Source organism: Mus musculus, chromosome 10, assembly GCF_000001635.26.
Source record: "Mus musculus strain C57BL/6J chromosome 10, GRCm38.p6 C57BL/6J".
Lineage (NCBI taxonomy): Eukaryota > Metazoa > Chordata > Mammalia > Rodentia > Muridae > Mus > Mus musculus.
The window spans coordinates 95629569-95642983 of NC_000076.6; the positions used below are offsets into that span (position 1 = coordinate 95629569).

Consider the following 13415-nt stretch of genomic DNA (forward strand, 5'->3'; position numbering starts at 1 on the left):
AAACTGAGACTGCTACAGTGCTGAAGGGGAGGTTGGAAGAGCTTGTAGTTTTTGCTTTTTTGTATTGTCTGGTATAAGAGTATCTTTTTATGGAAAGTAGAAGAGAGACCATGTCTGTTGTGGTGAGTAGGGCCTCTGGTTCCCTCTTGGTATTGTTAGGAAGTGGTGTGTCGGGCAGAAGGTAGGGGGAAATAAAGGGGGTAGGAGAGAACCCGTGTCCCACCAGAGTTCTAGTGCTCTGGGTGGGCAGACACTGGGGACTACCGAGCACTCTTCATGAGGCCCCTGGTGGGTGTCTGGTTGTGGAAAGCCACGAACCCCGGTCCCCGGGGGATGAGGAGGGAACAGTCTGAGGTCTCTGGGCCTCACGGAGGCCAGAGATGGCAGCTTCTCAGTCTCAGACATCCTAGACATCACTGTATGTTGCAGAAGAGCTGAGAACGAAGTGGGCCCCCATCAGGGGCAGCTCGGTCAGCCTCAGGGCTGAAGGGAGAAGAGGGCAGAGGGAGAGGGGGCACTGGGTGGTTCCCATGTGGATGAGAGCCCTTGGTCCAGTCCATGGCTGGAGTGCAGGAAGGCCTTCCAGCTGGAGGTTAGACATGGCTCTTTAGATGAAAACCCTCTCTGTTGCCCCAACACAGTGAGTCTCAATGAGCAGAGACGGTCTGTGGTATTAGAGCTTTATTGTAGAAAGGCAGAGAGAAAGAGAGAAGGTGGAAGGAGAGAGGCTAGCCATGGCCACGTGGAGAGAGCGGGGAAGGGAGGGGGAGGAGAGCTAGAGATGAGACCAAGAGAGGTGAGAGCTTAAGAGAGAGAGGAGGGGCCAAGCAGCCCCTTTTATAGTGGGCTGGGCTATCTTGCAGTTGCAGGGTAGCTGTGGGGAGGAACATACCTAGCTATTGCCAGGTTAACTGTGGGGGTGGAGTCTAGCCAGAATACCAGGAGTTTGGGGACGTGACTCTCAGTCACAGGATTATGGAACTGGGGGCTCTGTGGTGTCAGGCGCCTATGTCTGTCTGCGAGCATGGCTCACTGTTGCATCCCTTGTAGAGTTTCTACTGGGTCTCCGGAGTAAGTCTGGCTCGACCAGAGAACAGGCTGCCTTTCATAGTCCCACAGTGGTGGTGTGGCTGGATAGGCAGGCTAATCCCCTCCTTGTTAATCCTTGGAGGATGTCCTGGTCCGGTGAGTATACATCTCCATCGGATCTCCAGGCTTAGCCCAGTCCTGGCTAATGTTTCCTCTTCCCAGGTGAAGCCAGGCATCGGAAGGAGAGGTTGGAAACGCTTTGTGAACATGAGTCACATAGGCTCTGAGAAGCCAAATTTGGCTGGTGACCTAAAAGGACGATATCATGGGAGCCAAATGAGTGCTTATCTAGAAGGCCATCCACAAAGCCCGAGGTTATTGTCATTGTCCCATGAGCTTTTGAGGATGTGCTGGGGAAAGAAGGAACAGAAGGAAAGGGTACAGGTGAAGTCTACTTGTGGCCCTCAAAGCCCGACTTTCTTGGGAGCTTTTAAAGGGGCAAGGGAGAGTTGGTAAAGGAATTTGGTCAGTAGAGACAGGCAATCCCGGGCTGGAGAGATGACTCAGTGCCTATGAGCACTGGCTGCTCTTCCAGAGGTCACTGGCTTGGTTCCCAGCAGTCACACGATGACTTACATCCATCTGTAACTCCAGTCCTTAGGGGTCCAGTGTGCTCTTAGGGACTCGGCAGGCAACAGGTCCATATTTGGTACACAGACATACATATATAGCAAGAACATTCATGTACATAAACATAAGGAAAGAAAAAAATGTCAACCAAGAGAAGAATGGGAGGTGGCAGCGGGTGGGATATAATAACAGTACATAATGATATAAGTATACATATGAAATGTCTCAGCGGAACCTGTCTCTTCATATACTAACCAAGAAGTAGTAAGAAAAAGAAATACATTCTTTCTGGTTTGTATCCCCCTACTAAAAGAGAGAGAGAGAGAGAGAGAGAGAGAGAGAGAGAGAGAGAGAGAGAGAGAGAGAGAGAGCTTAGAGAAGAGGGGCCTTACAGCAAAGGAAGTTTGGCTCACTGAAATTGGAGGGAAACTTACCTACCTGGCTGGTTTGGTGAGACAAGTAAGTTTCCTGGCTGTGGGCGACTCCCTGACTCATCCACATTACTTATCTGGGAGGCCCAGCTGCCTTGTGGCTCTCCAGCAAGGCTCAGCTGTTCATTTGCCTCATTTACCTGGGTTAGCATGAACATCTCCCAGGTCAGCTTTTGTTGTTACATCACCATCCATCTCCAGTGTGACCTGCAAACTGCAATCCAGTTCCTTCCACTCTGGAGTAGCTGGAATTATACCTTTATACTGGGGGCCACAGCTCAAGCCCTAGACCCGGGAATATGAGTCACAGGACAAAGGGAGCGGAAGAGATTCTTATTGAAGGGTAGTTAGTAGTGGCTAAGTCCAAGGCTCTGAAAACAGCCTTAGCCTGTTTTGTCTCCGTGGTATGTTTGGTTGACAGCCAGTGGAGACATCTGTTAACCTACCCAAGCCTGAGTTTTCTTACCTGTGAAACTGACATCATACAGTTGAGTGCGTTAAATTACATAAGAGAAAGAACTGCCTGGGGTACACTGAGCTCCAAGCAGGGACTAGCGAGTGCTCTAGTTAGTGGGAATATCCCATCTCTGTTGTTTTCATCCAATACCTTGATAAGAAGCAGCTTATTAGACAAAGGGTCTGTTTTAGCTCACAATTGCAGGTTGCAGTCCATTATGACAGGGGCCCAAAGCAGCGGGAATGAAAAACAACTGGACACATCAAATCCACACAAACACGGATGCATATGGGCCTGCTCACTCTGTCAGGATGCAAACGTAGGAAAGGCACCGGCCACAGTGGGAGAAGTACTGCCTTCACATGCCAGTGATTGTCATCAAGACAATTTCCTCCAGACGTGCCCACGGGCCAACTGGATCGAGACAATCCTTTATTGAGACTCGGTTAGGTGATTTTTAGGATGGTTCAAGAGACAATAAAAACCAAATATGATTCCCACCAGCTGTCTTCAGTAGAGTCCTCTCTAATGTAGGGGAACAAGATCACCAGTCAGGCTTTCTGACCCTATTCTTCCACCAATGAATTAGCTATGTAACCCCAAACGAGTCCTTGGTTGTTCTGAGAGACACTCACCTCCCTGAGGACGACGACTGTACTGGACTCTGAAGGTACCGTGGAGGAGACAAAACTGAAGATTATGTCATTCCTATTTTTACTGCAGCCCCCCAATTGTGGTCCACTAGAAACACAATTTCTTGGGTCCCACCCCATGCCCTGGGGGTCAGGGGCTCTGAGCGTGAGGCTGGCCATCTGCCTTCATCAGAGCTCGGGATGATTCTGTAGCAACCCCGCGCCACCATGCCCGGCTGTCTTGTAGTTTTCAGTGGAGAAGAGACAAGAGTTATCCCAAGAAGCTAACTTTGTGTTGAGTTATTTTTGACTTTGGCAGATTCTTAGGAACAATAAAATGACCTTACTCCCCCTCTTCCTCCTTAGGCAGAAAGGTATTCAATTTATGTATTTGTTAATTGGGTCAGGGTCTTACCATGTAGCCCTGGCTACCTTGGAACTCACTGTGTCCAATGAATTCTGGGTACTGAACCTTAGTCCTCTGGAAGCACAGCCAGCGCTCTTAGTCCGGCCCCTCCTGCTGCCATCTAGAGCTTGGGTATCCAGAACCGTGGTTGGCCTGTCAGTACTATGGGCTGAGTTGTGTTTGCCTCTAAATTCTTTTTTAAATTTTATTTATTTAATTAATTTATTTATTTTCTTTTCGAGACAGGGTTTCTCTGTATAGCCCTGGCTGTCCTGGAACTCACTTTGTAGACCAGGCTGGCCTCGAACTCAGAAATCCTCCTGCCTCTGTCTCCCGAGTGCTGGGATTAAAGGTGTGCGCCACCGCACCCGGCTGCCTCTAAATTCTTATGTGGGGACTCTAACCTCCACTACACTGGAATGCTACTGCACTAGAGCCCTTAAAGGAGTCAGCTGGGGAAACACATGGGAAGGAAGCTCCTTCATCTAATATGTCCTTTCGAGGAGGAATTTGGATACAGACAGGTCCAGAACAGAGACCAAGTGGAGATATAAGGACAAGACAGGCAAAGACAAAGACAAGGAAAGAACTCTCAAAAGACAGGACCCGGGCTACCATCTTTTTTTTTTTTCCATTTTTTATTAGGTATTTAGCTCATTTACATTTCCAATGCTATACCAAAAGTCCCCCATACCCACCCACCCCCACTCCCCTACCCACCCACTCCCCCTTTTTGGCCCTGGCGTTCTCCTGTACTGGGGCATACAAAGTTTACGTGTCCAATGGGCCTCTCTCTCCAGTGATGGCCGATTAGGCCATCTTTTGTTACATATGCAGCTAGAGTCAAGAGCTCCGGGGTACTGGTTAGTTCATAATGTTGTTCCACCTATAGGGTTGCAGATCCCTTTAGCTCCTTGGGTTCTTTCTCTAGCTCCTCCATTGGGAGCCCTGTGATCCATCCATTAGCTGACTGTGAGCATCCACTTCTGTGTTTGCTAGGCCCCGGCATAGTCCGGGCTACCATCTTTAATTTGTAAAAGGTTTATTAATTTTTATTTCATGTGTATGGTGTCTTGTCTGTATCTATGTTTGAGCACCGCGTGTGTTCCTGGTGCCTGTGGAGGCCAGAAGGTTTGGGTCTCCTGGAACTGGAGTTACCATGTGAATGCTGGGTACTGAACCTTAGTCCTCCAGAAGCACAGCCAGCGCTCTTAGTCCGGCCCCTCCTGCTGCCATCTTGAGTTTGGACATTCAGAACTGTGGGGAAACAAACTTCTGTTGTGTCACATCCGGCCTGTGGCATTTTACTACAACGGAGGGTGAGGCAACGGGAAGCGGGCTAGAGAATGACCAGTCTAGGCACGAGGCTGCTGCTGGTGCTGGCTGGAGGCTTTAGAGCTTAGGGCAAAGTCATGTTTAGCTGCCTCTCTGGATAGAAACCAAAGAGAGATGGCGTGACTGCTCCCTTCAAAAAGAATTCCTCACTTTGTACGTGATGCCCCTGTTGCCAGGAACGAGATTAGCAGTGATGATAAAGTCCCTCTGAGAGCAGGACTGTCAGTGGGAAAGAATTGTTTTATAAACATCTCTTTCGCATATAACGTTTTAGCGTGCTCATCTCAGGAAGGCCATACTCGGGGCCCTCTGCAAAGGGTTGCGTGGAAGGGACCGGGCGGAAGGATCAAATGAACACGTGAGCCGGCAGCTAAACTATTGTACTCATATCTCAGAGAACCAGAAACTTCGGACCATTGCTAGCCTCCCGCTCTCCCTCCTCCTTCCTTATCTCTCTCTTCCCTTTTACCTTTTCTTCTGCCCTTTCTTTTTGATGTTGCCCTGGGGATGGGACCCAGGGTTCCCGTATCGGGCCTCCTCCTTGCATGACCTAGGCAAGCACCCATAAGACTCAGCTATGCGCCCAGCCCTCTTCTTGAGAGAGCCTTGCTAAGTCATCCTGTCTGGCTTTAACCCCACATTATACAGCCCGATCGGGCTTTGACCCTTCCGTTCTCCTGCTTCAGCTTCCACCAGGCCTGGCCCTTAAATATTCCTTTTTTTTCAATGTATATTTATTTATGATCTGCGAATGGTGGTGCATGCTTGGCCTTTAATGGCAGCACTTGGGAGATTGAGGCAGGAGGATCAGGAGATCAAAACTACCCGCAGCTACAAGGCTACAAGTTGAGGTTGAGGTTGAGGTCAGCCTTAAGACTCTGATTGCTCTGTGTGTGTGTGTGTGTGTGTGTGTGTGTGTGTGTGTGTGTACACACACAAAACAAACAAACAAACAAACAAACAAACAGAATAAGTGTCTGCCTATTTTACCTGTCCACTTCTGACAAATACTTAAAACGAAGTCTTACTTCCTTATCTTTGGAGAATACATTTTTTTTCGTTACTTTTATTTTTTATTCTTTGGAAATACGGTCTTGCTATGTGGAACAGGCTAGCCTGGAGCTCACGGCAATCCTCCTGTCTTAGCCTCCCCAGTGCTGGGATTGTGCCCTTACACTTACGTGTTCTCTTGGTCCTTCCAACCAATCTCTTTCACACACCACTGAACCTTTTACAGAGGGCTGTAATACACCCCCATGCCCAGCCAACTAATTTCTTTAAAAGGTTATGTTAAGCCTGGGTTTGGGAAATAAGAAGATCTCACATCTCAACAACACCCACCCCGACCCTCAAGCCCCCATAGTTTTGTAACTGTCTGCACCTGTGGTGAAAGCATGGATTTACCCGTTTTAAGACGAGGATGCTTGAATTTTAATACTCTGCACGCAGGCAACACTCTTCCAACACCCCAGTGACTGCTTTCTCTTGCTGGGAAGACGTTCTGGGGGTTCTGTAGCATGTGTGTTCATGTAGTATTTACATGTTCATGTAGATCATGAAGATTGTGTGATCAGGCTCTGCGAAAACAATATGACCAATGGAGAAACACATTTCTGTTACTCTTGGTTTTCCTTGTACAGTCTGTTCGTTGGTTTTCATCAAAAACAAACAGAAACAAACAAACAACCCAGAGAACCAGGCAGGGATCATGTGGAGTAAGCCCGACAGGCTGTCTTTGCAGCTGATTGCATTCAGGACGACTATATTATCACTGCTGGGTAATGTGAGAGAGGCAAGGAAAAAGTGGCCCAAGGTTTCCTGCCCATTTGCTTCTAACTGAACACAGGAAAGCTGGGGCCAGTCTTGTGTCGCATACCAGGTTCTTGGTTATACTGCGCCATCCGCAGTAGCAACAATAAGGAAGAAGCTCAGATGCCCATCAACATGTAGACAGGTAAAGATAAGTGTGGTGAGTCTCTCCCTTCCCCCGGGAACCTGCTGTGCACAATACTTCTCCTTAAGCCTCCTGCCATTGTATGCCTGATCAGCTGTGCCATTAAGGGACACATGCATGTTTTGCTTTTGCCTGTTGGAAACTTTGTCTGGATTTTTTTTTCCCTTCTGTGTACAACAAGGTCCTAAGACATGATCATGCTTCAGATGCCGTCGGAACAAAGTGGCAATGAGAACGTTCTATTCACTAATGCTGAAGTTTTAGACCCTACAGTTCATCTGTCCATCAGTCACTTAACATGAGTGGAGCCAAGGTCTGTGGTTGGGGACTTCTAGGGAAGAGGCCAGAGGCTCTGTATCCTTGTAGCTTCCTGCCCTCAATCTGTCCTCCTCCCTGCCTGTTACGGATCTGTTACCATAGCTGGGTAGTCAGTCTTGGAGCCTATGCTGACAATCCCAGTGACTAGAGCACCTATCCCAGGCTCAGTCCACAGTAAGCATTTCTAGTTGTATTCAAAGTCAAGTCTCCCCTCCCCCTCCCTTTATGTTGCTTGTTTTATGCTAGGGAGGAATAATGCATAGAATCATGGGAGTGACTACATATGGGCTGGAGAGATGGCTTAGTGGGTAAAGGCATTTGCCACCAAGCCTGGTGACCTGAGTTGGATCCCTGGACCCACGTATTGGAAGGAGAGAACAGTTGTCCTGTGACCTCCCTGCTGCAACAACAACACCTTCCCCAAATAAATAAACAAATGTATTAAACTATCTTTGTTAGGATAGTTAGATGATTGCAAATTTATCAGAAAAGTTGCTATTGTTTGAAAGCGAGCTGGCTGGAGAATAGCTAGAAATCAGTGAAAATCCAGTTGAAATTTAATGAGATTTTTAGTCTATTTTAGCATTGTATGTGCATATATGTGTGTTTGTGTACATATGTACATATATACATACATGGATATACATACATGTTTGTATGTGTGTTCATGCTTATATATTTATACACACCAACCAAGTTTGGAAGAGATAATTTGCTGCAAGTATCTGGAGAAGGTACCTTATACCTGTAATCCAATGGTCAGGTACCTAAGGCAGGAGAATTGCTATGAGTTTGAGGCCAGTCTACACTTCAGAGTGAGACCCCTTAAACAAAACAGAGCCAAGTGTGATGAGAGAAGTCTGTTATTCTAGTATTCAGGAGGCTGAGGCAGGAGGATCAAGAATTCAAGATTAGCTTTGACTGCTGTCTTACAGTTTCTATTGCTGTGAAGAGATACCATGATCATGGCATCTCTTGGAAAGGAAAACATTTCATTGGGGCTGGTTTAGAGTTTCAGAGGTTCAGTCCATTGTCATCATGGTAGGAAGCATGGCAGCATGCAGGCAGACCTGGTGCTAGAGAAAGGGCTGAGAGTTCTATATCCAGATAGGCAGGCAGCAAGGGAGTCACTAGGCCTGGCTTGAGCATCTGAAACTTCAAAGCCCACACCCACAATGACAGTGGATTTCTTCCATCAAGGTCACACCTACTACAACTAGACCATACCTCTTAATAGTGCCATTCCCTATGAGCCTACAGGGGCCATTTTTATTTAAACCACAGCAATGACATAGGGAATTTTAGGCCAACCTGGGCTACCTGTAGTTGCATCTCAACAAATGAAAAGCAATAATAACAAAAACAAACAAAATAAATATAAGCAGCAGCAAAATAACAAACAAAAACAAAAGAAAAAAAGTAAACATAATTCTATTGGTAGGATTTGAATATTTTTACTAGTTTCTTTATTAGGGTTTAAGAAAATAAATATCTACAAACAGTTCAAGCAGGAAATATTTGAGAAGCACTGAGGGAGGGTCAGAAGTGCTGACAGAGTCTCTTCTTGTGCCCAGATTGTGTCTAAGGTGGGTCTCAGCCAGCATTCAGATGTTCTAGGCCCACGTTAGGGGCTGGTTACCTGAAGGTGTCTCACTTGCGTTTATAACTTGTTTGAGTTATAAGAGTCTGTTCCTATGGCTAGGAAATGAGTAGGCTGGTGGCTGTCTCAGGCAGGGTCCCCTTGCCCAGCCTGGGAACTCCAGGAATAGAAGGGGCTGCTTCTATGTGAGGAGACATAGGTATGTGTGGTGTGTTTGAGGCTGAGGGGAGGTGGTAGAGAGACAGCTGTAGCTCCTGCTCATGTGAGCAGGACTGAGCTGCCTCTCCTTGGTGTCTCCCAATCCCAGGGTAGGAGTGCAGGCATCAAGAGGGCTAGAAACCTCGACAGCACGCACACAGGTGTCTTAGTAGCTGCTTCAGATTGGTACTCATTCAGTATTGACTGTGTTCAGCCATGACACTCCTCTCTGTCTGTCTGTCTGTCTGTCTGTCTGTCTGTCTGTCTCTCTCTCTCTCTTCCTTCCTTCCTTCCTTCCTTCCTTCCTTCCTTCCTTCCTTCCTTCCTTCCTTCCTTCCTTCCCTCTCCTCTTCCTCCTCCTCCTCCTCCTCCTCCTCTTCCTCCTTTTTTGATAAGGTTTCCCTGTGAAGCTCAGTCTGGCCTTAAACTTACTGGGATCCTTCTGCCTCAGTGCCCAAGTGTTGGAGGCTTCAATCTTTTCTTTAAAAAAAAATTATTTTTGTGTGCGTGCATATGTACCTTTAAGTACTGAGCTATCTCACTGTCCCTTTGATTTTTGTTTGCCTTTTACATAATCATTTATTGTTACCTTAACACACACACACACACACACACACACAATTTTATGTGTCTTCTTGACCAGGCCACAGGATGCAGAAATAGTTGCTCTATTATTCTTTCTCTGTGTACTGTTTGGCTTTGTTGTTGTTGTTTTATTTTTTTTTTTAAGTAAGAGCCGCTGGGTGGCCAGAAATTCACTGTCAATGTCTCGAGTGCTAATCTAAATATTTGTGTTCTTGAACAGCACTTATTGAAATCAGAAGACGCAGTAAAGCAGACTCCCCATGCCAGAAGTATGGGTCTCACCCAGTCCCCTGACAGCCTGAATGGACCCTTCCTCCAGTCACAGAGAAGCCTTCTAGCTGGACGGACTTTGACCTGGAACATCAACCCTTTCCTGTCTGCACCCTTGACACTGGCTCTTCCTGGGTCTCCAGCCTTACCTCTACCAGGCTTCAGACTTAGACTAGAGCTCAGTCATCAACTGTCCTGTATCACCAGCTTGCTGACTCACTCGCAGGTCCCAGAACTGGCCGGTCTCTGTAACCATGGGAGCCAATTGCTCACCATAAACCTTTGTATACATACCTGAAGGTAAACACATACACAAATCCATTTGCTTAGGTCGCTGGTTTGGGGCTACATATCTTGATTTGAGATCACACACACTGTATTGATTTTCCTTCCTTGGAAATTCTTGATTGACGCATTCAATGACTATTGATTGAATGATGTATAGACCCATGGGTCTGGGCTCTCAGCCAGAGATGGAGCGTGAATAAGACACTCTAGCTTCCGGTCCTTAGAGAGTTTGTACTTAGATGGGTGGGAGGGGCTTAGCCATATCACTACAAATAATTAATGAAAATTACAATAAGTACCACAGCAAAAACATACAGATAGCTGCCGGCTGGTGTGGCTCTCCAGTCCCAGGTACTCAAGAGACTGAGATAGGAAGTTTTCACCACAGCAGCTGAAGGCCAGTCTGGACAACGTGGTGACACTTTGTCTCAAAAGAATTAGTGAAAATAGAAAGAGCTGAAGCACACAAGGGAAGGGCCTTCACCTACTTTGGGTTTCAACGAGACTGTAACAAGAGAGCTCTGTGTGTGTGTGTGTGTGTGTGTGTGTGTGTGTGTGTGTGTGTACGGAAGGAATGTGGTAGGAAGGAGTGACTGGTTAGTATCCTAAGTGAGGTAGTAGCTTGTTCAGCTTCCTTAGTGGGGACATCGACTTGGTCAGCTTGATGCTCTAGAAAGGAAAGAAGACAGTTGTAGGAATTCAAAGGGACGAAGTTAGGCCAACCCACAGGCTATTTGTTCCCTTCTTGATCCCTGGGGAAAAGCCCGTGGAAGACTGCGTTAAGCACTTGGTAGAATTCTCCATCCTAGCTTGGGACTTGCTTTTTGGGTGTTCTAAAATTATGAGTTCAATCTCCTTAATGGTTATAGGAATATTCAAGTATTTGAATTATTGGGTAAATTGTGCTGTTTTTTTTTGAGTGATAGTTTTCTTTTTGTTTGGGAGAGTGGGCATGTACCCGGCCTCAGAACACTGGGATGGCTTCTTGGTGCCAGAGACCTTGTTGATCTAAAGTGTAGTCTTGTGCAGGGCCTGAGGTCAGTTACAGTCATCACATTACTGTTCTTCAGCTCTGCATGTCCCCCAAGCAGAGAGACAAGCAAGTCAGGGATATGCATTCCTGGTTCTCAGAGTATTGTAGGGAGATAGCGACGGAGATGGCAATGAAAAGTGCCCTCAGATCCTCGTCTTGGTCACTGCATCAGCGAGGATCTGCCGCTGCATGGAGCCATTACCACTGAAAGGCACTCTGTGTATGTGTATGTTTATGTACACAATACTCTCACATACATTTTGTTTATGTGTATGTATATGCACACATACACATTATATATACATTATATGCACACACACATATTCTGTATATGTGTATGTATATGCACATACACACTCTATATGTGTAGGTATATGCACACACACTCTGTGTATGTGTATGTGATACAGTCACATACATGCTGTAATATGCATGTATATACACACACATTGTATATGTGTATGTACATGCACATACTACCACACACTCTGAATATATGTATAGATATGCACATACACTCACACGTGCACACACTCTCACATGCACTCTGCATATAGTGCATATATCACTTTCTTAAATTGTGGGTTGCACCTGCACTTTGAATTATGTAACTGGATGTAAGGTTTATGTAAAATTTGGTAAAAGTAAAGGTTTCTGACCATGTAACAACTGCAAATTAGCTCCACATCAAATGCATACTGAATCTTAGACCTTTCTTGTAGGGCTGCCAGTGTTGTATCAAATGACTTCAATGCAGCTGGCTATGACCACGGCATGCTCCTGTGCACTGTGCATGCCGTCCCGACTCTCAGTGCCAACCTAGCTATTTTAATACCTTGGCCCAGCTCTGAGACTACTGTATGCTCTGAAGTACAGTATTTTCACCGCACACACATTTTCTTTTTTGCTCTCATAGAAACATAATGGTTTAATTATAGAAAAAGTCTCCTTTATTCCTGCCACTACTCTTTAGCATGTATCAAATCCGCCTGTCTGTCTGTGGGTTGTATTGTGTTAGAGTGGAATTGCTGTTTAAATTGCTGACTTGAATTTTGTAAGCAGTCATTAAGTGGGCTTTGGCTTGGGAGTAAAACATTTCCAACAATTTTTGCAGTGGCTTTTTGCAGAATACAGTATGTCATTTTGTACTATACGTTTGTATGAAGAGGTATCAGTGATTATGCAGTGAAAATTTCTATCAGCTCAGAAGAATGTCAAGATGTTCTTTGTTCTGCAATATAAAGTATGCAGCCAAAATTTAAATCATTCTGTAAAAATAAACATTCATTTTATCAGCATGCAAATTTACTTTCATCTTGAGGAAATGATAAACTTATGTGTATCAAAGAATTATTTTAAAATAAAGGTATGACTTTATATCAGTAAATGTTTGATATGTGTACCTATTTTATACACTTGTATAGCTAAGGTCTGATAAAAATTTATTGGGTGAAAGAAGTTGCCAGTGAAAGAAGTTTAAGCCTTGGTGTGTGTGTGTGTGTGTGTGGTGTTTATGTGTGTATGTATATATGGGGTGTGTGTGTGTGTGTGAGTGAGAGAGAGAGAGAGAGAGAGAGAGAGAGAGAGTGTGTGTGTGTGTTGGACTTGGCAGGAGATATAGGTGAGGACACATTATCTTCTGGGAACAGAATTCCAGAATGTTTCCTAATTTAGAAATTGTTTTAGTACTGGCCCCTGGAAACCTAGTTGTAAATAAAACTTTACTCTTCCAAGTTGAAACCAAATGGATCGAGCATGGCCTTTTTGAGATATTTATCTTCACTGTTTTTGGGAAACCCCTGTTCTGGATTTTTCAGAAATGCCTGTGTTTTAAGTAATTTCATCTCCTTAAACAAAAACATTTCTTAGTTAAAAAATATAATTTAAAAATTTAAATAAATATACAAGTCCAGAAAAATATGGCAGAAGGCTGACCACCCCTCAGATTCTTATTTTTCCATGTTGGCAATGTAGCAACTTTCATTTCTTTTCATTTTATAGTTTATTTATTTGTAGTTCAGAGGATTGAACCCAGGCCTCATGAATGTTAGGCAAGTTTCACCTTTAACCCTGGCATTACTTAAAGCGAACAATAATAAACTACTGTGAAACAGGCGCTTGCCTAAGTGTTTACAAACAAACCAACAACCAACCAAACAAAAAACTAAAAGCAACAAGAACCCTTGTTCTGTGTAAAACCATATTCAGGAAATAGTAGTGTTTTCTTCAGCTTACAGATGAGCTAATAC

The 13415-nt window shown here is 45.2% G+C and overlaps 1 long non-coding RNA gene across 1 annotated transcript; it reads right to left on the reverse strand.

Moving 5' to 3' along the window:
• Window positions 1–934: 934 nt before the first annotated feature.
• Window positions 935–2676, reverse strand: Gm33336. Its single transcript, XR_871967.1, has 3 exons — window positions 2557–2676; window positions 1666–2304; window positions 935–1338 (listed from the first exon to the last, which is right to left on the reverse strand). It is a non-coding gene; the product is annotated as a predicted gene, 33336 (long non-coding RNA).
• Window positions 2677–13415: the final 10739 nt, after the last annotated feature.